Genomic DNA, 23,695 nt, shown 5'->3' with positions numbered 1-23,695 from the left:
TTAATAGTACAGCATCTAATGCTTAGTAAATATTTGTTGATACAAATTCCTTGTTCTTTTTTTTTTACTCTGTGTCACGACCTTCCATTCTTCTACCAATTTCCACAATTCTCTAAGCCACAGTTTGTCTTCAACCTTTGAAAAGTGGGATTCCCCCCCTGCACTCCATTTGACCTGGGGCAGGTCAAAGACCCATGGACACACTTCTGTTTGTTGGATCAGTGCTGGTGAACATTTCCTTGGCTGATTGCAGTGGTTCTTTCCTAACTCCAGCCAAATAGAGGCCATATCTGTCTGTTGTCATTTCTTCTTCTGCCCACATCTTGAGCAAAACAGATGAGGGAATTCTTCACATACCCAGAGGAGTCCCAGAGGTAAACAGTCAAATTTGAATGCCTAATTGCCAACCATGATTCAAGGAAAATGTAGCTATGAGAAAGCATGTGAGTCCTTTGTCATAAAAACAGTTCTCTGACTGAGGAAGGGAGTGTCCCCTAAGAGCTAGAACCAGCCAAGAATCAGAAATAATGAGCTTGTTTCTTAGCTATCCCTCTGGTTTCCTGTATAAAAATAAAATGAGGTTAATCGTGTTTGCACCTTGATCCCCCTCAACATAGCTGCTCCTGTTGTCAGTGTGCCGTTTCCAACAGCCTTATTCTGAATTCTCCTCCTCTTCCTTCCTCTTCTCCTCCTTTTTTAATTCCTTGCATTTCCCTGGAGTTTCCTGCACTGGCAGTCTTGACTTCCATTCAAGACTGGAAGGATTACATGATCCCCTTCCTCCTTACACTCTATGTGCTTGAGGTACTAATGTGCTGTAGCCTTTGGACTTGGCTGGTGTCTGAGAATCTCTGTATAATATCTTGTGTAGGATTCCAAATAGAGAAGACCTCCTATTTTCTTGGAGTTTCTGCTGTGAGCATGGCATCTAAAAGCCTTTACTCTGAAAAATGTCCCCCACTCCTTTCTTGGCAGTTTAGAAAACATGTCTGCTTATATAATGACAACAAAGTGATTTGGTTATGCAGAAAAAAAATAATAATAAAAGCCCTCCTAAACAACAACGCATCTCAAACCAGAAGCAAATGCAAACAGTAACATCGCGTCCCCTTATTATATGGAAGGAGTGAGATTCAGCGAGGAACAGCCCAGGATTACCTTGATTCAGTGCTTCTCAGTGAGGGTATTGCAAGAAGTTGAGCTTCCTGGGTCCCTGCCTTCTAAGGGTCACTAGTGCTCTCTTCTCTTTCTCTCCCTTATCCAGACATTGAGAGAGCCCAGTAGAATTCCCCAAATTTCCAAATATCATCCTCCATCCCAGGGACAGTACCACAGTCCCCCCAAACACTCGGCCAACATTTTGTACTAAAGAATGCAAGCAAGCAAAAACTTTATATTCAGTTCCCATATGCTTTAACACTTTCTCACCATGTTCTTACACATTCATGGTAACACACTAATTTATGGTAAGACATTTATGGTAGACACCAATTCTACTGGGCACTGGCTTGCAGAGATCACCCTGCCAGAGCATTCCTTCCCCTGCACTTGGTTGGGTAACCCATCCCAGTCCAATCCAAACTTGACGAATCAGCTACTCTCCTCCTAGAACTGACCACTCAGGACTTGAAGTTGTCCATGAATGACAGCTCCTACTGCTGAAGGCACTGAATTGTCACAGTCCATGCCTTTCCCCAGAGAAGGCAATGGCACCCCACTCCAGTACTCTTGCCTGGAAAATCCCATGGAAGTAGGAGCCTGGTAGGCTGCGGTCCATGGGGTCGCGAAGAGTCGGATTTGACTGAGCGACTTCACTTTCACTTTTCACTTTTATGCATTGGAGAAGGAAATGGCAACCCACTCCAGTGTTCTTGCCTGGAGAATCCCAGGGATGGGGTCGCACAGAGTCGGACACGACTGAAGTGACTTAGCAGCAATGCCTTTCCCAAAGTACTTGACTCTCCATTTCATTGAATTAATTATCTCTTCAACCTCCCCCAGTGCAATGATCCTTTTTTCTTATGCTAATCACAACTGGCTCTTGCTAGCAGCCAAGAATTCTTGGCTAATTTGTCACTTTGATCCCCGTTCCCCCCACCACCACTTTGCTGTTGTGGTCAAGTGGTAGCTGATGAGGAAGCCACCAGTGGGATGAGATATTCCCAAGTGAGATGACCAAGCAATGACCTTTCCCTCAGTAGCATTCATGGCTGCCTTGCTTAGCAGGGATGAGGACAGCCAGACCATGGTCCTTCTTCTTCATCTCTGGAAAAGTCCACCCTGACTGTGAGCCAGGAAAAAAAAAATGCCTATGCTTATAAATTGGCAAAATACACCTCTTGCTACAAGGGACAAAATTGATTCTCGGCAGGGGGCTGGTGTGGGGGGCGGCCTTTTGGATAACTTTCCCTAAGGCTCTCTGCATCTCTTTGTCTTTCTATCATCCTTACAGCCTACACCAACATTGTCCAGGCCTCAAAGATACAGTGATGAGCTGGTTCTTTTTAGTTCATTAGCTCTTCTGCTGCATTAGTAGATTAGCAAGAGCAGTTTCAGTATGTCATAAAATCTGTTTGGTATTAACTTGATACATGATGTGTTTTTCTCCATCCAGCTAAATAGTTTCCTTCAAATCTGGACCAGATGAGCATCCTGGGACTTGTATGAGCTCATATGTGTGTCTGCGTGGAATGCAGCCCTAGGTCCCCTTGGACATGTGGAGCATGTTTTTGGCCCAAATGGAAACATCCTTAGGCACTGATGCCTCAGTTAGGGGAAAGATAAAGACACGGGATCAGATATGGCATCTGTAAAATGTTAATGTCCTGGGTGATGCACTCTAGTTAAGTTTATTTTTCAGTTCCGTTTGATGGCGAGTTTAGGCAAAATTGTGATGCGCGTGAAATTGCCTTTATTTAGCTCCCTCTGCGGATAGCCTCTCAACCCTGCCTCTGCTGACGGTGCCTTGTTGCTGCCTTAAGCTCACTCCAGCCCCACGGAGCCCTCCTGGTCTTCCATGCCGTGCATCTCTTTGGAGCACCTATTATGTTCTAGGTGTAGGGGAAGGGGACAAATAAGAGCAACTTCACTCCCAGGATGTAGAGGAAGGCACAGAAATGTGAGCAGATCCTTGTCCCACTGCAGGATAAACATGTGCTCAGGCGCTGTTGGAGCAGGTGAAGGCTCCAGGCCGCTCTGAGGGAGGGCCTTCCTGGAGAAGCAACCGGGGGGCAGAACTCTGAAGAACACCCAGGAATTAGGGCTGCACCTTTGGGTGAATAAGAGAAAGGCACTCCTTCTGACAAGAGGCCTCTGTTGCTGGCCACACAGTTGGGCAGGCCACGTGTGTGCACTGAGTCCCCACCCAGGCTCTCACCGAGGTACCCGAGCGACGTCAGCAACCTGCAGTCCCCAGCAGCCCCCGAGGGGACCCCACGTGTTTCAGGTTCCTAAGGGCTGCTGTAAAAACTGATCACAAAGCAGGTGGCTCGAAAGTAGAAATTTATTCTCTCAGTTCCTCAGGCCAGATGTCCAAAACTAAGGTGTGGGCAGGCCTCGCTCCCTCTGGAGGCCCTAGGAGAAAGTTTACCTGCCTCTTCCAGCTCCTGGTGTCTCCACACGTTCCTTGGCTGTGGCTGCATCACTCTAGTCTCTGCCTCCGTCTTCCAATGGCCTTCTCCTCTGTGTCTCTGTGTCAAATCTTCCTCTGCCTTTCTCTTCTAAGGACACCTGTCACTGAATTCAGGACCACCCTGTGGATGGTGACTGCAGTCATGAAATTGAGACACTTGCTCCTTGAAAGAAAAGCTATGACAAACCTAGATAGTATATTAAAAAGCAGAGACATCACTTGCTGACAAATGTCCATATAGTCAAAGCCATGGTTTTTCCAGTAGTCATGTATGGATGTGAGAGTTGGACCACAGAGAAGGCTGAGCACCGAAGAATTGATGCTTTTGAACCGTGATGCTGGAGAAGACTCTTGAGAGTCCCTTGGACAGCAAGGAAGTAAAACCAGTCGATCCTAAAAGAAATCAACCCTGAATATTCATTGGAAGGACTGATGCTGAAGCTGAAGCTCCAATACTTTGGCCACCTGATGCAAAGAGCTGACTCGTTGGAAAAGGCCCTGATGCTGGGAAAGACTGAATCAGGAGGAGAAGGGGACAACAGAGGATGAGATGATTGGATGGCATCACTGACTTCAATGGACATGAGTTTGAGCGAACTCCAGGAGATGGTGAAGGACAGGGAAGCCTGGCCATTCATGGGGTCACAAAGAGTTGGACAACTGAGCCACTGAACAATAACAACAAGGTAATCTAGGATGATGTCATCTTGAGACCCTAAGGTTAATTACAACTGCAGAGACTCTATTTCCCAATAAGCTCACATTCTTAGGTCCTAGAAGTTAGGACATGGACTTATCTTTCTAAGGTTATTCAACTTTCTAAGGTTATTCACTATTCAACCCACTACACCATGTAAAGAAGGGAAGGAAGGAATTTTCAGACAGTAGGAGCAGAGTCTGTAAGGCAAGGAGGTGTTGGGGGCCATGCTGGGTTCTGAGAATGGCCAGGACGACAGGGTGGGGTTGGTGAGAGCAGAGGCTGGTCACGGAGGGCTTGGTGTGCCGGTCAGCAGCCTTGGACTGTGCCCTGGAGGAGATGAGCAGGACTTAATTTTAACTGAGAAAGATCACCTGGGCTGACGGTTAAGGAACAGAGGTTAAGGAGGGCAGGATGGGAGGTGAAGAAGTTCCTCTCAGAGGATGTTACTTCTGTTTGGGTGAGCCGTTCGGTGGCCTGATTAGGAGAAGAGGGAGTGATCTGGTGATGGAGGAGAGGGGACGCAACACAGGGATTTGGTGACTAATGTGAGCTGAGTGGGGAGGGAGTGAAGGATCGGGACTGATCCTGAGATTTCTATCAATATTCAGTCCCAGCACGGCACCTAGCCTGTCCTCCATGTTCACGTGCCACCAGACATGTTAGCAGGGGTCCTCATAGACAGCCAATTGCACTTTAGGACTTGAACATGTGTTTTTAAGAAACTGCACTTTGAATTAAAAGACCGTACCTCTGTACTGGGCTGAATAGTAGCCTCCTAATTTATGTCTAGGGCTTCCCTGTTGGCTCAGGGGTAAAGAGTCTTTCTGCCAATGCAGAAGACGCAGGTTTGCTCCCTGGGTCAGGAAGATCCCCTGGAGGAGAACATGGCAACCCACCCCAGTATTCTTGCCTGGAGAATCCCACGGACAGAGGAGCCTGGCAGGCTATAGTCCATGGGGTCACAAACAGCTGGACATGACTTAGTGACTAAATGACAGTGATAATTTATGTCTGATCAGAACTAGCATATGTGACTTTATTTGAAGAAGGGTCTTTGCAGCGGTCATCAGGGTAGGTCATACTGGATTAGCATGGGTCCTAATCCCATGTCTGGTGTATAGCTAAGTAGAGGAACATTCAGACACAGTTACACTCCAGAAGAATACCATGTGATAACAGAGGCAGAGACTGGAGTGATGAGTCTATAAGCCACAGGAGACCAAGAATTGCTGCCAGCTAACAGAGGCCAGGAAAGGAAGGATTCTGCCCTGGGGCCTTCAGAGGGTATGTGGTCCTGCTGACACCTTGATTTTAGACTTCTGGCCCCCAGAACTGTGAGAGAATGAATTTTGCTGTCTGAAGCGACCCAGTTTGTGGCGGTTTGTTATGGGAGCCCTAGGAAACTAACCCACCCGAGATGGTGGGATTTCCAGACACTGTGGACAGTCATGAGGGAAGATGTTTCTGTGAGCTTGATGTGATGCAGAGAAAGGCACATGGACCTTAGCAGCAGGACATAACCAGGCCTGTCACTGTGCCATGAGTATCAGAAAGACTTTCATCTCACAGGACTCTTACGAGGATTAGATGAAAAAATGAGTGTAGATGTCTGTTGAAACACTGTTTAGGATGGTCAAAAAATGGGCAGGGTACTGGTGGTGGTGAGAAGCGGTAAATTGTGGCTATGACTTGTGGATATTGCATACTATAGATTGGAATTAAAAGAGGCTGTGTGTATGTGTGTGTGTGCATGTGTGTTTATGTGCACAGATACTGACCCATTCACTATAAGGTACCATCTATGATGTAGTTAAAAAAATAAACACATCCGTGCTTGTGTGTGTCTGTATGTTTCTGTGAGCATAGAGAGACACACAGTCAACCGATGAAATTTGTTCCCTCAAGGGGTGATGATGATCAGCTTTTAAAGGAAGAACATCCATAGTGGGGTGTGTATACCCCTGCTCCACCCCACCCCTGCCACACACAAATGCACTCAAAGCTAGTTTTGTTCATTATCTTTATTATCCTATTGCTTTTTCATGCCACTTTGCTTCCCAGTCTACAGGCCTACATCTTGACAGTTAAAGGTAACAGCTTCTTTTATTTAAAAGAAGCCTTTAAAAAGATTCCTTCTGTTCAGAGCTGAAGCTCATTGTCATTCTTTTTTTCCCCTCTCGGAAGCTCCCTCTGCCCTGGGTCCTTCCCGAAGTGACCTCCAGGTGGGATGTGATGGGAGGTGATCTTTCCGGGTCCCATCTCATCCCTGGGCATCTGGCGCAAACGCCTGTTGGGGTATAGCTTAATCATCTCATTCCTTGATTTGTGGGCTCCTCCTGCAATAGAGTTGGACATGACTTAGGGATTAAACCACCACCACCATCTGCGGAAGTCCATGGACCTCTGTGTTTGCTCATTATTGAGATTCCTGCACTCAGAGACCTCCTGGTCCCAATGTCTCCAGGCATCCCAAGGTCTATCTGTACATCCATGTCCCCCGCATGAAGCTGCACGGAAACTCCGGTGCACCAAGCCATGGGAACTGGATGCCCGCTCCATCTGTGCATGTCTCCACTTCTGTCAGCCTTCTTTCCACCATCATGTGGGTGGCACCTTACTCGTGGGCCCAATAAACATGGGGTTCCTTCAAGGGGTTTCCAGCCGTCTTGAGCTGTACCCTGAGGGGTGAGCAGCAGGGCCCTTGCACTTGGAGCTCCCGGTTGGTCTGGGTTTTATGACTCCTCTCACTTCCTCCCCACCTAGGTTTCTACCTTAGGATGAGGGATCCAGACAGTGCCCCCAATCTGTCCTCTGGTCTTCGTCCTCCTCTTGTCCCTTCTTACCTCTCCTGGGATTTGGGAGGACTCTCTCTCTTCCCTTTCTGCCCTTCTGTCCTACTTTGATCCCTTACCCCTTTATTCTTCCATAACCTCTTCTGGAAAAACCCAAACAGACTTTTTTGCCAACCCAATATTTGCCCTCCTTTTCCTGAGGCAAAAATCGAGGAAAGGCTGTAGAAAGAGAAAGGAGACCATTGAAAGTTGCAAACACATTGGCAAGGTTTTCCTAAACATTATCCCTTCCTTACACCCACCTTCGAATTCTTTCATTAATAATTTTAGTGGATTGAGGACTTCCTAGGTGGCTCAGTGGTAAAGAATCCTCCTGTCATTGAAGCAGACGTGGATTCGCTCCCTGGTCTGGGAAGATCCCACATGCCACAGAGCAGCTAAGCTCATGGGCCACCAACTCCTGAGTCTGTGCTCTGTAGCCTGGGAGCCAAATTACTGAGCCCACGTGTGGCAACTACTGAAGCCGAGTGCCCTAGAGACAGTGCTCTGCAATAAGAGAAACCACCACAGTGAGAAGCCTGTGCACCGCAACTAGAGAGTAGCCGCCTGCTCGCTGCAACTAGAGGAAAGCCTGGACAGCAACAAAGACCCAGCATAGCCAGTAAATAAATAAAATTATGGAAAAAAGAGGGAGGAGATTTATAAAGATAAATACATAATTTTGGTGAATTGAATGGTGGTCCCTGGGAAAGGTATGTCTGCATCTTAATCCTTTTGAATGTACCTTTGAATGTGACCTTGTTTGGGAAAGGGTAAGTGTAGATGTAACTAAGTGAAAGATGTCAAAATGTGATCATCCTGGGTTGTGTAGGTGGGCTCTAAATCCAATGACAATGTCCTCCTATGAGACACAGAGAGAGAGAGGAGCAGAAGGCCATGTGAAGATGGGCATAATGACCGGATGATGCTGTTACAAGCCAAGGGACACAAGGAATTTCCCTGGAGTCCCCAGGAGCTGGAAGAGGTAAGGAAAAATTCTCCCCTAGAATCTCCAGAGGGACCACAGCCCTACTGATACTCTGATTTTGACAGTCTGACCTCCAGAACAGTGAGGGAATAATATTCTGCTGTTCTAAGCCACCCAGTGTGGAATAATTTGTAAGGCAACCCTAGGAAACTAATACAGATTGATAATGAGCATGAAATAGTTTTGACATTAAAATAATAACAAGAAGGCAAATCACGGCGCCTGTAGAGGACTTGGTGTGTGGGAACTCTATTCTAGTAACTATTTTTGTTTTAATGGGAGCTGACAGTCTTTTCCTGTGCCTCTGGGGACCACGCTGTCTTGACCTCCTTAGCAAGTTTGCAAATCCCTCCACCTGTTCTCTTTGCTAATATAGCTATTCTTTCTGTCACGCCCGTGTACACCCGCGACACTGACAGAGTTCAGAATCACTGTCTCTAGATACTGATCGTGCAATAAAAATGGCAAGCTGATTAGTCAGCCGGGGAGGAGAAGCCTTTTTTCCCATTATAAGCATGATCTAATGCTGTAATCACCTAGCCTGCAGCCAGCAGCCAAGTGCTTGTGGTCAGGCCGAGGCCCTACAACAGGTGAACCCTGTTAAAAGGCATCCTGCTACATGGCTTCAGCTGTCCTGTAGACCCGCCTGTCTCATTCCCTGAAATGTAATAACTGCATAGAACTCATATGTCCCTGAGTTTATAACAATCTCCAGGGTCATCTTTTAAAAAAAAAAAAAAAAAAAAGTGAAAAAAATAACTCCAACTTCCAACACATAAGGCTCCAGGAAACCCAGGAATCCACTATGGACTGTAGACATAGTCTTGATGGCTACTTATTTTCCATCAGAATGGTGTCTCTGACCTCAAAATAGACTCAGTGTCTTCCTTCATCCCCAAGGCATTTTTTTCTGGCTCGACTTAAAATGTGAAGGAATTTCAGTGCACAGAAGGGAAACTTAAGCTCAGAGCTGGCCATGACTACACCCAAGACCCTGGGCCATATCTCACGCCATGGAGTTCCTACTGCTGCTCTTCCTTGACGCAGGATCCCACCATGTTGCTGAGGACCGCTCTGTTCCCCCCTCACCTCCACAGAGGAGCTCATTCTGACTGTGTCTTTCATCCCCAGTGGCTAGCCCCAGGGTCCTCTTTCCTCCACTCCACAAGGGGAAGCTCCGTGTCCGTTCATTTTAGAACAACTCCCCACTCTTCTTCGGTATACACAGAATTGAAGAGTCTCCTCGTCTAGGCTTTCCCAGTTCAGAACGGAATCTCCTTTTACACAGATCAAAGCTCAATTAAGTGTTTTTTCCCTTTGAGAAGGCCTTGGCCCCCACAGACCAATTCGGGTTTCCATTTTTAGCAGCACAAAAAATTGGCAGAAGCTTCGAAATTACAGTCTCTCCTTAAAGGCTCTGAAGAGCCTAGATCTGATTCTGAGATAGAATCAAAGCTCACAGATGTACTGAATTCCCCTTCCTTTTCCTCCAGCCCACAGGGAACTTGGTCTTTATAAAGTGTTTGAGGCATTTCTTGCTCCATGTACCAGCACTGCGTGACTTGGAAGAAGATTAACTTGTCTGAACCTCAGACCCTCTATCTGTAAAATAGGATTAATAATACCTTTTGAACAAGGTTATTGTAAGATGATTTAAAGAAAGAACTTAAGAAAATTATTTAGCATGGTGCCTGGCAATAAAAAAATATTTAAGAAACCCTAGACTCTACTTCTTCCTCTCTTTATGTGATTAAGCAGCGGTTTGTTTTGTTGTCTTACACATGTATTGTAATGTAGTGCTAAGGATGATATAAAGTTTCAGAAACTAGTTAACAAGGATACATTAAGCCTCCAGAGAAGCAAAAATGCCCTGCTTTATTGAACATCCTTTTAGCTCTGTCTTTGCACTGTAATTATTTAAGATTAATTCCTAGATATGGAATTGGTGGACAAAGGGTACAGACATTTTTAGGATTTCTGCTACATGCTCCTGAATTGTTCTCCATAAAGTCTGTTCCAGTTTACATTCTCCACAGAACTTGTGTCAAAGTGCCTTTTTCTTGAAATCTTGAATTGTACCTAAAATTTATTCATTTGACAAGTGAAAAAAAAACTAGCTCACTGTGGTCCTTAAACTGATTTTCAGACCTGGAAAACAAGGATTAACTCAAGTCCAACTCTTGTATTTTAAAGATAAAGATAAAGATCTTAAGGTTTAGAAAGATTAAGTGACTTGGCTCATTAGGGGGCAGCCAAAATTCATATCCCATGTTTCCTGACTCTGGAATTCTTTCCATTATAGTACTCTGGAGAGGAAGAGTTAGCCTGGGGTGAAACCGCTCAGGGCCTACTTACTAACAGGGTTCAATTAGACCAGAGTGAATGTGTGGTAGAGGGAATAGTCAATGAAGGAAACGTTAATTAGTGTCTGGCTAATTTATCATTCAGTAAGGAGGACCAGCACCCTCCATGTTAGCGCCACCTACTGTGAAAGTTTGAGCTTGCACAGGAGTCCTCTCTAAAATTGAAGGCAGAATGAGGGAAATCACTGGGAGAACCGGTCTGATTTAAATTGTCTTCATCGCTTTGCCAACAAAGGTCCACATAGTCAAGACTATGGTCTTTCCAGTAGTCATGTATGGATGTGAGAGCTGGACCAGAAGCAAGGCAGAGCGCTGAAGAATTTACGCTTTTGAACTGTGGTGCTGGAGAAGACTCTTGAGAGATCAAACCAGTCAATCCTAAAGGAAATTGACCCTGAATATTCACTGGTAGGACTGATGTTGAAGCTGAAGCTCCAATACTTTGGCCACCTAATGCGAAGAGCCAACTCATTGGAAAAGACCTTGACTCTTGGAAAGATTGAAGGCAGAAGGAGGAGAGAGCAACAGAGAAAGAGATGGTTGGATGGCATCACTGATTCAATGGGCATGAACTTGGGCAGACTCTGGGAGATGGTGAGGGACAGGGAGGCCTGGTGTGCTGCAGTCCATGGGGTCTCAAAGAGTCAGACATAACTTGGTGATTGAACAACAAATTCTAGGAAGAAGTAGGGGCTTCCCAGGTGGCACTAGTGGTAAAGAACCCGCCTGCTAATGCAGAAGACCTAAGAGACGTGGGTTCGAGTTGGGAAGATCCCCTGGAGGAGGGCATGGCAGCCCACTCCAGTATTCTTGCCTGGAGAATTCCATGGACAGAGGAGCCTGGCAGGCTATGGTCCATGGGGTCGCAAGGAGTCAGACAAGTTAGCACGGACGCATAGGAAGAAGATGATGCAAAAAGTCAGACACTACTGAGCAACTAAGCAGACACAGAGGAAGAAGTAGGAAGAATACAGGTTGCAAACCATTAGGATATTAGCATAGGCGTATGCAACACTCTTTAGTAAAGGGGCAAATAATAAGTATTTTAGGCTTTGAGGATTATACTTAACAGGCAGCTCTCTAATTTGCTGTAATTGTGTGAAAGTGATCATAGATAATGCATAAATGAGTGGGTGTGGTTGAGTTCCAATAAAACTTGATTTATGGAGACCGAAATTTTAATTCATCTAATTTTCAAATATCATAAAATATTAATATCATTCTTCTTTGGATCTTTCCCAACCATTTATTAATAAAAAATGTAAAAAACCAGCCTTTGCTCACTGGACATCCACAGAAGAGGTGACTGGGCGGAACTGGCCCTTGGGCTGTAGTTTGCTGAAATCTGTATGGTGTATGACTGTGTGTGTGTGGATGTGCTCAGTTGTGTCCAACTCTTTGCAATCCCATGGACTATAGCCCGCCAGGCTCCTCTGTCCATAGAGTTTCCCCGGGCAGGAATACTGGAGTGGGTTGCCATTTCCTTTTCCAGGGGAGCTTCCTGACCCAGGGATCGAACCCGGGTCTCCCGTGTCTCCTCACAGTGCCGGCAGATTCTTTACCACCGAACCACCAGGGAAGCCTTTGTATCAGGGGGTCAAGAAATCAATTAAGTGAGGTTGGGTCAGGACTTTCTTTAAAAAAAAAGAAATAGAATCTGGTAGAATGAAGAAGAAGCGGAGAAGGCAATGGCACCCCACTCCAGTACTCTTGCCTAGAAAATCCCATGGATGGAGGAGCCTGGTGGGCTGCAGTCCATGGGGTCGCTAGGAGTCGGACACGACTGAGCGACTTCACTTTCACTTTTCACTTTCATGCATTGGAGAAGGAAATGGCAACCCACTCCATTGTTCTTGCCTGGAGAATCCCAGGGACGGGGGAGCCTCGTGGGCTGCCGTCTATGGGGTCGCACAGAGTCGTACACGACTGAAGCGACTTAGCAGCAACAGCAGCAGAATAAAGAAGAGAGAAAATGCCAGCCTGCACTGTATACGTAAAAGGTTTCATGGAATGTTTATTTCAGTTAACTAACAGATGTATATGTGCATTGAATTATGATGCAAAATGTATTTCTTACTGTGGAATATAGCTGAAGAAGTTTTGAAAATCATCCATTTTGAGAAACATTCCTTGCAGTCTGACATTTTTATCTCGGAAGAGTTATTTCTCTACTCATCCCACACCTCCAGATTTGATGTTCGTATTGCCAGATAAAATGTAGGACAAGTTAGATTTGAATTTCAGATTTTAAAGGAATAATTTTTTAGTGTTAGTATGTCCTATGTAATATTGGGGAAATACTTATACTGAAAATGTTCATTTTTTTATCTGAAATTCAAATTTAGCTGGACATCCTGTATTTTTATAAATCTGAAAGCTTTATTTGATACATTATGAATTGTTTTAATTATTACTATCATGACCTAAAATTCAGGTGAGGGCAGTAACTTCAGGGGAAAAAACCCGATAATTAAAAATTCCTCCTAAATGCCAGGCTCTGTGTTCCTTCACAAGCACAGAAGAACTAACCCTCATTACAGTGCTCTCAGAAAGGGATAGCTTTGTTGTCTGCACTTTGCACATGAGGAAGCTGAAAAGCACTTTTCCCACAACTGTGTGTGAGGCAGGGATGGAGGGATGCTCTTCTGACTCCAATGCCTTTCTACCTCACCAGGTTGTTCTGAGGGGAGCTCTGTGTCCAGGCCACTGGCAGTTCTTGGCCTCAGTGATGCAGAGAGGAGGGCAAGGGGAGACAGTGGGAGCACTGGGGTGCAGGCAGTGAGGGGTGCACTGTCTGTGGAGAACTTAAGCACAATATAGAGCTGATGAAAGTCTGATTTTTGTGATCACTGTAACAGTACCAGTGATAAAACACCCCTCTCCTCAGGCAGACATCCTCGCCCTCCAATGGGCCACTGTTTGGTACACAGTTGGTGCTTAGAAAGTGTTACTTTCCTTTTTCTTCCTTCTCTCTTTTTCTCTTTCTTCCTCTTTACCCTGGGGCTGGCAAATAAATTTCAAACCACTTGCCAGCTCTGATTGGTGATGGCAGCCTGGACTGTTGGGTCAGGAAGGATTCTAGAGTTGAGTCTTGGCTGGAAACAGAAGGGAGCTCCGCTTGATCAGTGGTGTCTGCCTCGGGAAAGTGAATAAGGAGCAGTAGCATTGATGCCATATGTTTGCCTTCCGGTGGCTAAACTCTGCAATCTTCAGATGCTGAATGGCTATTAACCATGAACCCAAAGCTTCTTCCTACTTTAGATGAAGAAGGAAAGAGGGAATTTCTGTCCATCATCTATATCTCAAACCCTGTCCAAACACTGAACTCCTGAGTGACCTGGAGCCATGTGCTATGTGTACCTTGGAGGCATAAGCAGGCAGGCAGTAAGGGCACATGTTTGCTAGAGGCCAGCAGCCAGGGGCAGATTAATACCTCTCCTCCCACAAACTCTCACCGCGGGAAGCTTTTGCATGAGCTCATGCATAGTGTGACCAGAGGCCTCTGCTGGCGTGTGCCTTGTTGGAAGCAGTGGAGAGGAATGCCTTCTTTAATTCAGATGTGTGTATGGCTGAAGACAGGGCTACAAAAATAGGCTGAAGGCAGGAATTTCCATTCCTCTGTGTCCCCAGAGCAGTTTCCTCTTGGACACAAACCTCCACCTTCCTTAAATTCCCAAATTGAGTAACTGCTTGGAAGGCTTTCTTGGATTTTTTTTAAAAATTATTTTTCCAGCTGTAATTTTTCTTCAATCTGGAATTTTGCTCTTTTCTGTTTCAAATTTCATTGTAAATCCAAGTTGAAAATCAGACATTATTAAATCGCCTTTGTGTACAGCAGGCTTTGGGCGTGCCATCTTTTAACGCTGAAATAGTCTTCTAATTAGATGATTCCATGATTACTCTGCACCTCAGTTTACCTCCCCACTCCAGAAATTGGAGGTAAAAATAGAGAGACCACAGGCAAGCCTTCAGATGGAGGAGTTGATAAATCTAATAAAGCCTTTAAGGTCAAGGAGAAGGAATGTTCAAAGGCATTTGGATAGCTTCTTGGATATTTAATAGCATTGGCAAAACCTTGTTTTGTTGAGTCAGTAACTTGTGGATCTAGAAATGGCTTCTAAAACTATCTGGTCTATTTCCTCTCGGGGAGTGGTGGCGTAAAAGAGACTGTGATCCCTCATATGGCTCACAGCAACTTTGTATCTGTACAGAGGTCAAGATATTAATCACAATATGAAGAATATCACCCTTTGATGATTCTGGCATATGTATATCTAAAAACTGAAAATTTGATTTCCTTAACACACCAGTGAGACAAGCGTCTCCAAGGAAATGGGTCTAGAGGCTGGGCTTTGTTTGGTGTTTCTTCAGTTGAACAATTTGTTGAGTCGTTCATCATGCTTTCCCTCTGGAATCTTATTTTCCATTGTGTCCTTAAACCCAACTTCTAGGCCACTTAGTTGGGTCTCTTTACCAGACTTTCCGGAGCCACTTTAATTCCTACTTCAGAAAATGTATTCCCATGTAGATACTCCCAACTTGTCTTTCCCCCTCCCCTCCCCAACCCAGCCTTCGCGATATCAAAGAAGTCAGGTCAAACAAGCCATCCTTGACTATTTGTCCAAAATCCTGTGATTTCTCCCATGTCTGAAAGCCTGTTAGGCGTTATTGTCAATACTGAGTCTTTGCACTTGGTCTCTGATGATTGCCTACAGTTGTTTAAATTTTTCTTGAGGGAAAAGACCATTATTGTATGATTTTTTCCCTCTATTTTACAGAATGCATAGCCCATGTTGCCCATGCTTGAAGTCATACTGGATTGCTAAACGTTTGGGTCTCTTGTTTATGCACCTAAGAACATGGAGCTTCTCTTTATCTCTGTGGTGTTTGACCAACATTTGCCCCCTACCTTACCCAATTACAGGAAAAATAGTGTTCAAAGTAGGAAGCAAGTTCTGTGAATCCACATTTCCTTTGTTGGGCAATGATCTAGCTGCATGTGGCATAACTTTTGCTGACACATAGGGTACTCACTCTTTTCTTTCTTTCTTTTTTTTTTTCATGTCAGAAAAAAGACTATTTCCACTCAAGTCACAAGTGGTAAGGGGTGGTGGTGGTTTCTCTGTGACCTTGGGCGAGTCATTTCAACACCGTCAGTTGCAGTTTCCTCTTCTACAACTTTTCCAGCTCCAGTGTTCAGAGATTCTATGGCTTGGTGGCCACTCAATCTTATCACATCTCATTCAAAACATTTGTTTATATGACAAAGGGAAGGCCTCCCTAAGTTCCCTTTTTTTTTTCTGCTCTGGATCTCATGATGAAGGAAGGAGCTGCTGAAGTTAATAATCAGAGGCCTGCCTGGGCCTCCCCTCCACAGCAACTGTGGTTGCTTTTATCTCACTAGCCAAGACTCAGAGCCCACCTTGAGGATAGCGGCTTAACTTGTCCACAGGGACATCTAGATGTTCTGGTTTGGGGGAAATCATTCTGCTAAGTCTCTCTTCCTACCACTGTGTTTATCCTCCATGGTACAGAATTGTCTGCCTGTGGTTTTACAACACGGACCACATCAAGTCTTCTGTAAGAGCCTTTAGAAAATTCAAGACAAATTCTAGTGACTGCTAAAGGCTTTATTAGATGCCTTTTCTCTTCCTTTTGTGGTTGATGGCGACAAGACTGTTTACCACTGTTAGCCATAATTTTATGAGTTGTTATTTGGTGATTTATGTTTCTGCCATATCATTTGAGGTGTTGCATCTTGAGAACAGATGTTTTGGGTAAGACATAAGTTGATTTTCACTCATCAAAAGTTGGCCCTTGTGTTAAAGGGAGAATAGAGGAAACTATACTGTTATTAGGTTTTCAAATGCGTGCTTACCTCCCTTGAAAGCTAGTCTGATTTCTGCCATGATTGGAGCGAGATCCAAAGCTAGCTAATTAAGAAATATCTATTATCTAATTGCTGCTATGTTTAATGAGCTTTTTAAGCTTATTATTTCAGACAGAGAGATCATTTTGTGGAATTTTAAAAAGTCATTTGATTGGATGGATCTTGGTCTTCTAAAGGATGTGCAGCATTTTTTCCTAAGAAGGCACTGTTCAGTGGGAAGTGACAGTGGGATTAGTCCTTCTTGTTAAGTAAATTCAGCATGTGATTTATGTGCTTGTACTTCCACACAGACTCAGGGAAGCAATTCCCCTTTGAAACATACAAAATAACTTTGCCAAAAAAGAGGAAAATCAGAGTTTCAGAAGAAAGTAAGTTATTTGGATTAGAACTGAAACCATGTGGGGCCCAGAAAACTTGTAATATTCTACCCATTAATAAGTAAATGTGCATGTACAGAAGAGGGGAGAGCCCATCTATTTAGATTCAGAGAATGTAAGCCTAATTATATTAGACAATGGTGAGCTCAATAATTCCACTTTCGATCCATTGCTGTGTGAAGTTCATCATTTTCTGTTTCAAGTTATTGTTCATTTCAAGAGCCACACAGTGAAAAAGCATGTAAAGACTTTGAAAGAGGACTTGGTGCCTTCCCCGAAAGCTGGGTGAAGCATTTCTTTGGAAACATTTCTGCTGAGGCTATGCACTGACTGGCTGTGAGTGGGCGTAGGGGGTGAGCGTCTGTGCTTCCCCTTTTCAAAGTTGTTTACCTTTCATGCTTCTCCATGGAAACAAGACCCACTTCTGAACTGTCTTTAGGGTTGTCCATAAGAGGAATGAATAGAAAAATAGAGATAGCTAAAATTCTCATATGATCCAAAAGTATCAGTCAAGGAGAGGGAAACTGAGGTTCCTTGAGTCCCTCTTTGGGACTGATGATTTAAAATAAGGTTTTTCCTTTAACCCTGAGAGTTACATGGCATTATCTCTGTTTTACATATAAGGGCCTTGAACTGATGAACATTTACTCAAACAGTAAGTAACAAACTCAGATTTGAACTCAGGTCCGTCTGATTCTGAGACCCACACTTTTTCTATAAAACCACATTACCAGTACTGTTGACCTTCCCTCCCACCTCCCTCAAGCATTTTCCAGAACTATATTAAAATGGGCCATGCTTGATGTTACCTTTTTTTGGGTAAATAAAATGCCTGTGAGGAAAGAGATACTAGGAAGAAAGAAAAAAAAAATTAACTGGCCCAGATAAGCCAAGCCTGGACTCAACAGTAGCACCAGCCACATGATGAACAGTTGCCCCAAAATTTTTGGAATCCTAATCTGACCCAGTAAAGCTACATTTAGCTAACAATCCCTCTACTAGAGGACCTCCATTTACCAACCTGTTAGCTGAGTTCCACTTTGCAGAGAAGATAAAGTGATGGACAGGAAAGAGTTCTGCAGATCTGGGTTCGAATCTCAACACCTACTTGTGGGAGCCCATACTAGGCCTTCAATAACCTCTCTGAGCCACGGATATCAACAGGGTTTCTTGATGGTGCAGGACTTGGCCCCCAGGTGTTTCAATGAGTGGCAATAGGCAATACCCTTCACATATCCATTTCCATCCACAATCTATCTCAGATATTTATAAAATTTCAGTCTGTAGGAAGGGTCCACAAGGGCTAAGAAAGAACTCACCCTAAGGGAAGTGATCTCGTATGGTGAGATGGGCCTAGAAACCAGCCTGGGAATTGGAAAACAGATGGAGACTCACTACTATCTTGTGGGCATCATTAGAATTCGGCCCCACCAGAGGTTAAAATGCTTCGACATGCACACCATAGCACTAGAGCTTGAGCAGTTGATTGTGGGGCCCCCTGACTCCCACTGCAATGGAATGTAATACAAAAGGAGCATTCCCCTGTTTATTTTAGGACTGCAAGGTCTTTGACATTGAGGTACACATATTTTCAGCTCTGATGGTGCCCTGGCAGTGGAGACAGAGATGGGACTGCCAGCTTGGAGTGACAACTTCATGGGGAAGGGAGGACCTGAGGCCAAAAATTCTAGCTCTATAATTCATAGAGGGTAGTAGACAACCAAATTGGATCTATGGGACATCTAAGTGGTCCTGAGTCTTCCCAGAATTATATAGGTAGGGGAACTCTTTAAATATTGCACTTCCTATGGTCAAAAAGGCTTTGAGCTTTAGAGCCATTGGAATTTAGATGGAGATGATTCATTGGAAAAGTTACCCTTTAGGTCATTGGGATGACTGCACAGTGCCAGGCCCATAGTAGGTCTTCAAGAAAAGTTAATTGTCTTGATCTGTCTGGGGCGTAAGCAGGGTTTGGCAAAGTGAGCAAGTATAGGACACGGGCAGGATTTTGCTGTGCTACCCTGGATCCCAAGGGGCATTCAACCAAAGAGATCAGCTCTCAGGGTGTAGTCTGAAAGAAACATTAGACAGGAAAAGGAGAGAAGGCGTAAATCCAGAAATTAGCTGGGAGGATCTGGAACCAGCAAGGCCAAGCCATGCAGCCTCCAACTGGAAGGGCTGGAGGAGGCGGGAAGAGATCCAGAGGGGTGGGGAGACTTAACTCACTTAGTACTAAGTGGGGGCTAAAGCTTAGGTGCCCGTCTCTTCTTTTGACTTTTTAAAAATATGATTTCAGGCTCACAGATAAGTTATAAGGATAATATAAAGAATGTCCATATATGTTTTCCACCAGTATGTCCCAATGTTAACATTTGACCCCTTTGCTTTATCCTCTATTTATCTCTGTATCTTCATACCTTATTGTTATTGTTGTTTAATCACTAAGTTGTGTCTGACTCTTTTATGACCCCATGGACTGTAGCCTACCAGGCTCCTCTGTCCATGAAATTTCCCAGGCAAGAATGCTGGAGCGGGTTGCCATTTCCTTCTCCAGGGGAAATTCCTGATCCAGGGATGGAACCTGTATCTCCTGCATTGGCAGGCAGATTCCTTACTGCTGAGCCACCAGAGAAGCCCTATCTTCATACCTACTATATATTTTTTAGAACTGTTTGAAACACAATGCCCCTTTACATGTGTCACTGGGTATTTCCTAAAAATAAGAACTTTTTCTTTATTAACCATAGTATGATCATCAAGGGCTTCCCTGGTGACTCAGATGGTGAAGAATCCACCTACAGTTCGGGAGACTTGGGTTCACTTCCTGGGTTGGGAAGATCCCCTGGAGGAGGGCATGGCAACCCACTCCAGTATTCTTGCCTGGAGAATCCCATGGACAGAGGACCCTGGCGGGCTACATTCCATGGGGTCTCAAAGAGTTGGACACAACTGAACAACTAAGCACAGCATAGCATGATCATCAAATTCAGGAAATTAATTTCATACAATATCATTAACTAATGTACAGACCTTATCCGATTTTACTGGTTGTCCCTTAAGATCCTTTAAAGCAAAGAAAATTCCAGATCACACATTGCATTCAGTTGTCACATCTCTTCAGCCTCTTTGACTTGCAACAGTTCCTTGGTTGTCTTTCCTGATATTGACACTTTTAAGAATACAGTTCAGCTATTTTATAGAGTATGTTCAGTGGGATTTGTCTGCTGTTTCCTCCTGAGTGGTTTCAGTGATAGATGCATTTTTAGTGGGAATAGCACAAACATCATGTTGTGTTCTTCCCAGTGCATCATATCAGGAGGTACACGATGTCCATTTTTCTCATAACCTACCTAACCTATTTAACTTTGATCATTTAGTTGAGGTGATGCCTGCTAGGTTTCTCCACTGCTGTGTTTGCTTTGTCATTGATAAGAATCTGGAGGGCAGCCACTTTGAGACTATATAGATATTCTCTGTTATTTCTCAAACTTGCTCACTGTTCTTACGATTGTCATATTTTCACAGAAATCAGTGATCATTGTGATGATTACCGAATGGTAGAACCCAATCTCCTGACTTAACTATTTCAGCTGAGTGTGTGAGGACATGTCTCACACAGCCTCCATGCATTAGCTTGCGTGCTTCTTTTCTGAAATGCCCTCCTACCCCTTGTTCCTCAATATTTAACAATAATTTCTTTCAAGACCCAATTCAAGATTCATCTCCAAAGACTCTTCCCATGACTCACTGCAATCTACAGTCATTCTCTTGCTTTCCTTTCCACTCCTGCCTTTAGATGTTTCTTAGTTTTTAGGTATTTCTTGAAGCCTTGACTTTCACTTATGACATGACTAGGGCTACATCATCTTTTACATTTTTCAAACTGTCTGTGGTGAAGGGCCAGTGTGTGAGAATTTCCAAAAAAATGAGGAAGAATCTGTTGTCTTATGTGTGTGACCCACCATCCAAGTTCAATAGCATGGAAGTGGTCGCTATTGCCCTGTTCACTGAGACAGCCCTATAGACCATGTTCTTGAATGTCATGGCAACATCAAATTGCCCTAAAAGTTTCTAGGCTCAATATAAGCTGGTAACATCTTGTACTTAACATTTCTATACTTGACATGGGCCAGTAATATTTTAAGCAGCACGTTTTAGAGCATTTCCTCCTCTTCCCCAAATCCACCACTTACTCCCAGACTCAAGAGTGGTATATGATGGAAATTAGGTGAGAGAGAAAATTCTTTCCCTCAATTGCCTCCATTCCATTTAATTTTGGTGAAGATTCCCCTTTGTGACATAATTGCCACCAAAAAGATCTGAGACTTCATGGGTGAGGAATCAATGAATAGCTGCTCCTAAGAAAGAGTGAGTTTGAGGGACATGAAGGGAACACAGGGATTAAGAGAAGTAACCCCCGACAATATAACATTTTAAAGGAATAAGGAAAGCTGCATTTACCATTAGAATAATTCAGTCTATAACAATCACATCAATGAAAGAACTAACTCTTCTATTTCTCTTGGTAAAAATGGAGCTCTTCATCTGCGATCCTCAATATTAATATAAGGATGGTCATGTGGGCACTGTGGTCAATAGGTGCTGGGACAATGAGGGAAGCAAAACACAGCCCTCATGAAGCTGATATTCCATTGGGGAGACAGTGACGGGGCCAATGAAGATTAAATCTCCCTGAGATTATGGGAGCTATCTGGGGGTCAAAGATGACCTCCTGGAGGATGTGATGTTAACAGTGAGAGCAGAAGGTGGGTAGAGGTGGGATGTGGGAATGGAAAGACCTCAAGAGAGATGCCAGCGTGTGCAAAGGTAGGTTGGGGAGCCAAACCAATGAAGGACCGCCAGCAGTCCACCCCCGAGGGTGGAAAGAGCCCCAGGCAGAGGCGCAACCAGCGGGAAGCAGCCAGACCCATTGTCTAGTGGGCTGGCGAGGGTTCTGGTCTTTGAGCCACAGGACTTGATATTGAGTTCTTGACCTAAGGAGTGAGTGGCCAGCTCATGCTGTCAGGGTCATCTCTATCGTAGAGAGGACGAGCTGGAAGATCAGAGTGGGCTTGCCGGGTTGAGTTCGAAGGTTATTTCCTCAGTCCTGTCTGGAGGTGACACTGGCTCAGATCAGAAAGTGGAATTTCTTATCTTTTCATCTTTGGGAGACCTGCCAACAACCTTTGAGGGATGGGTGGGCAGCGTTCCCATTTCTCAGGTGGGGAGCATTTTAGATGAGGTCCTGATCAGGGTATTTCTGCCCCCTATCTGTAGTAGAAAGAAACAAGTTCTCTGAAAGGCAGAGACTACAGGCCACATGGAGCCCAGGTGAGTGGGCTGCTGAGAGACTGTTTGGGGGCCAAACACTCCCCTTGGCAAGGCTCAAAAAGCCATTTCTACCTCCTTCTGCCTCACCACTGAGGTGGTTTTCACCCAGCAGATCTTGAGAATGATAGGTCTATAACAGGAAATTAAAACTGAGTTTTTAGGTAGAACCTGTGAACAGCTGTTAAAAGTCTTGCTGATGGGGAGTAGAGGGGCAGGGTAGCGAATTAGTTCAGAGTTGGAATTACATCATGTTTTGAAATAAATAATGTGATGACATTCAAAGGTAAAGATAAATCAATTAGAAGTCACATGCACAAAATGATTTTCCTTTCTCTGATACATTAATTTGCAACACAGTGTCATTACTCAGTAGTGTATTCCAGTCAGGCATATTGCTTTTATTTTTAAATACTTATTTATTTTTTGCCATGTGAACTCTTATTAGTTGCAACATGTGGTTTTAGTTCCCTGATCAGGGATTGAACTTAGGCCCCTGAGTTGGGAGCTTGGATTCTTAGCCACTGGACCATCAAGGAAGTCCCAGGCATGTTGTTAAAAGAATAAGACAACATTAACAGTAAGGAAGTTATCATCTATTGAGGATTCACCAAGTTATCATCTGTTGAGTATTCACCATGTATCAGAGGCACATACCCAAGCATTTAGATTGTATGAGCAGATCCAGTACTGATGACAAACCCTCCATGGTAGGATTTTATTATCATAACCATTTTGCAGATGAGCAAGCTAAGGCTTCAAGGGTTTAAGCACCTTACCCAAGGCCACACAGATGTAAGTGAGGGAGTCCAAATAAGAACCTGAGTTTGTCTGGCGTCCAAGCTTATAATCTACTCCCAGCCATGGAGAAGGCATCAAGGGTTCTGTGAAGTTTATCTGCTTCATGAATTAGAGTGAGCACATTCTTTCTCCCTCCATGAATGTCACTTTCAATCATAGGTACTATGGCTCTAGGAAATGAGCAGAACTCTGGATATATCAAAGACATATGTCTGGCTGGTGAAGGTCAAGTGCCTTGTATATATGTCTCATCGGGACAAAGGTTGAGAAATGATGGTCTAATAAAGAAATAACTAAGACTGACCCTGGGGAGGCAGTGTTGGGGTGGGGGGCTGTCTCAGCACATTCCCCTTTGATTTGTTCTTGCTTCTCTTCTACTCCACATCCAGGGGTCCTTCCCTATGGGCTATACGGCTCTGTGCCTCCCTAGATCCACAGGCTGAATCCTGGGGAGAAACATTTGCTCTGGGGTACCAAGCAGTGAGGCTTGTTGGGACCTAGAAACTTCCTCATTTAAAATAATCTGACTGCACCCCTTTGACAGTCTCCCTGAGAGCAGTGGAAGGGAAACTTCCGGGGGTCAGGTTGACACTGCTGCTCACCTTGATGTCCTCAGTGGTTTCCCTTATCCTTGGTGTATATGCATGCTCAGCCACTGAGCTGCATCCGTCTCTTGTGACCCCATGGATGGTAGCCCTCCAGGCTCCTCTGTCCATGGGATTTCCCAGGCAAGAATACTGGAATGGGTTGCCATGTCCTTCTCCAGGGGATCTTCCCCACCCAGGA

This window comes from Cervus elaphus, chromosome 17 (assembly GCF_910594005.1).
Source record: "Cervus elaphus chromosome 17, mCerEla1.1, whole genome shotgun sequence".
Classification (NCBI taxonomy): Eukaryota; Metazoa; Chordata; class Mammalia; order Artiodactyla; family Cervidae; genus Cervus; species Cervus elaphus.
The sequence above is the reverse complement of the archived record's forward strand: the minus strand, read 5'-3'. Positions refer to the sequence as shown.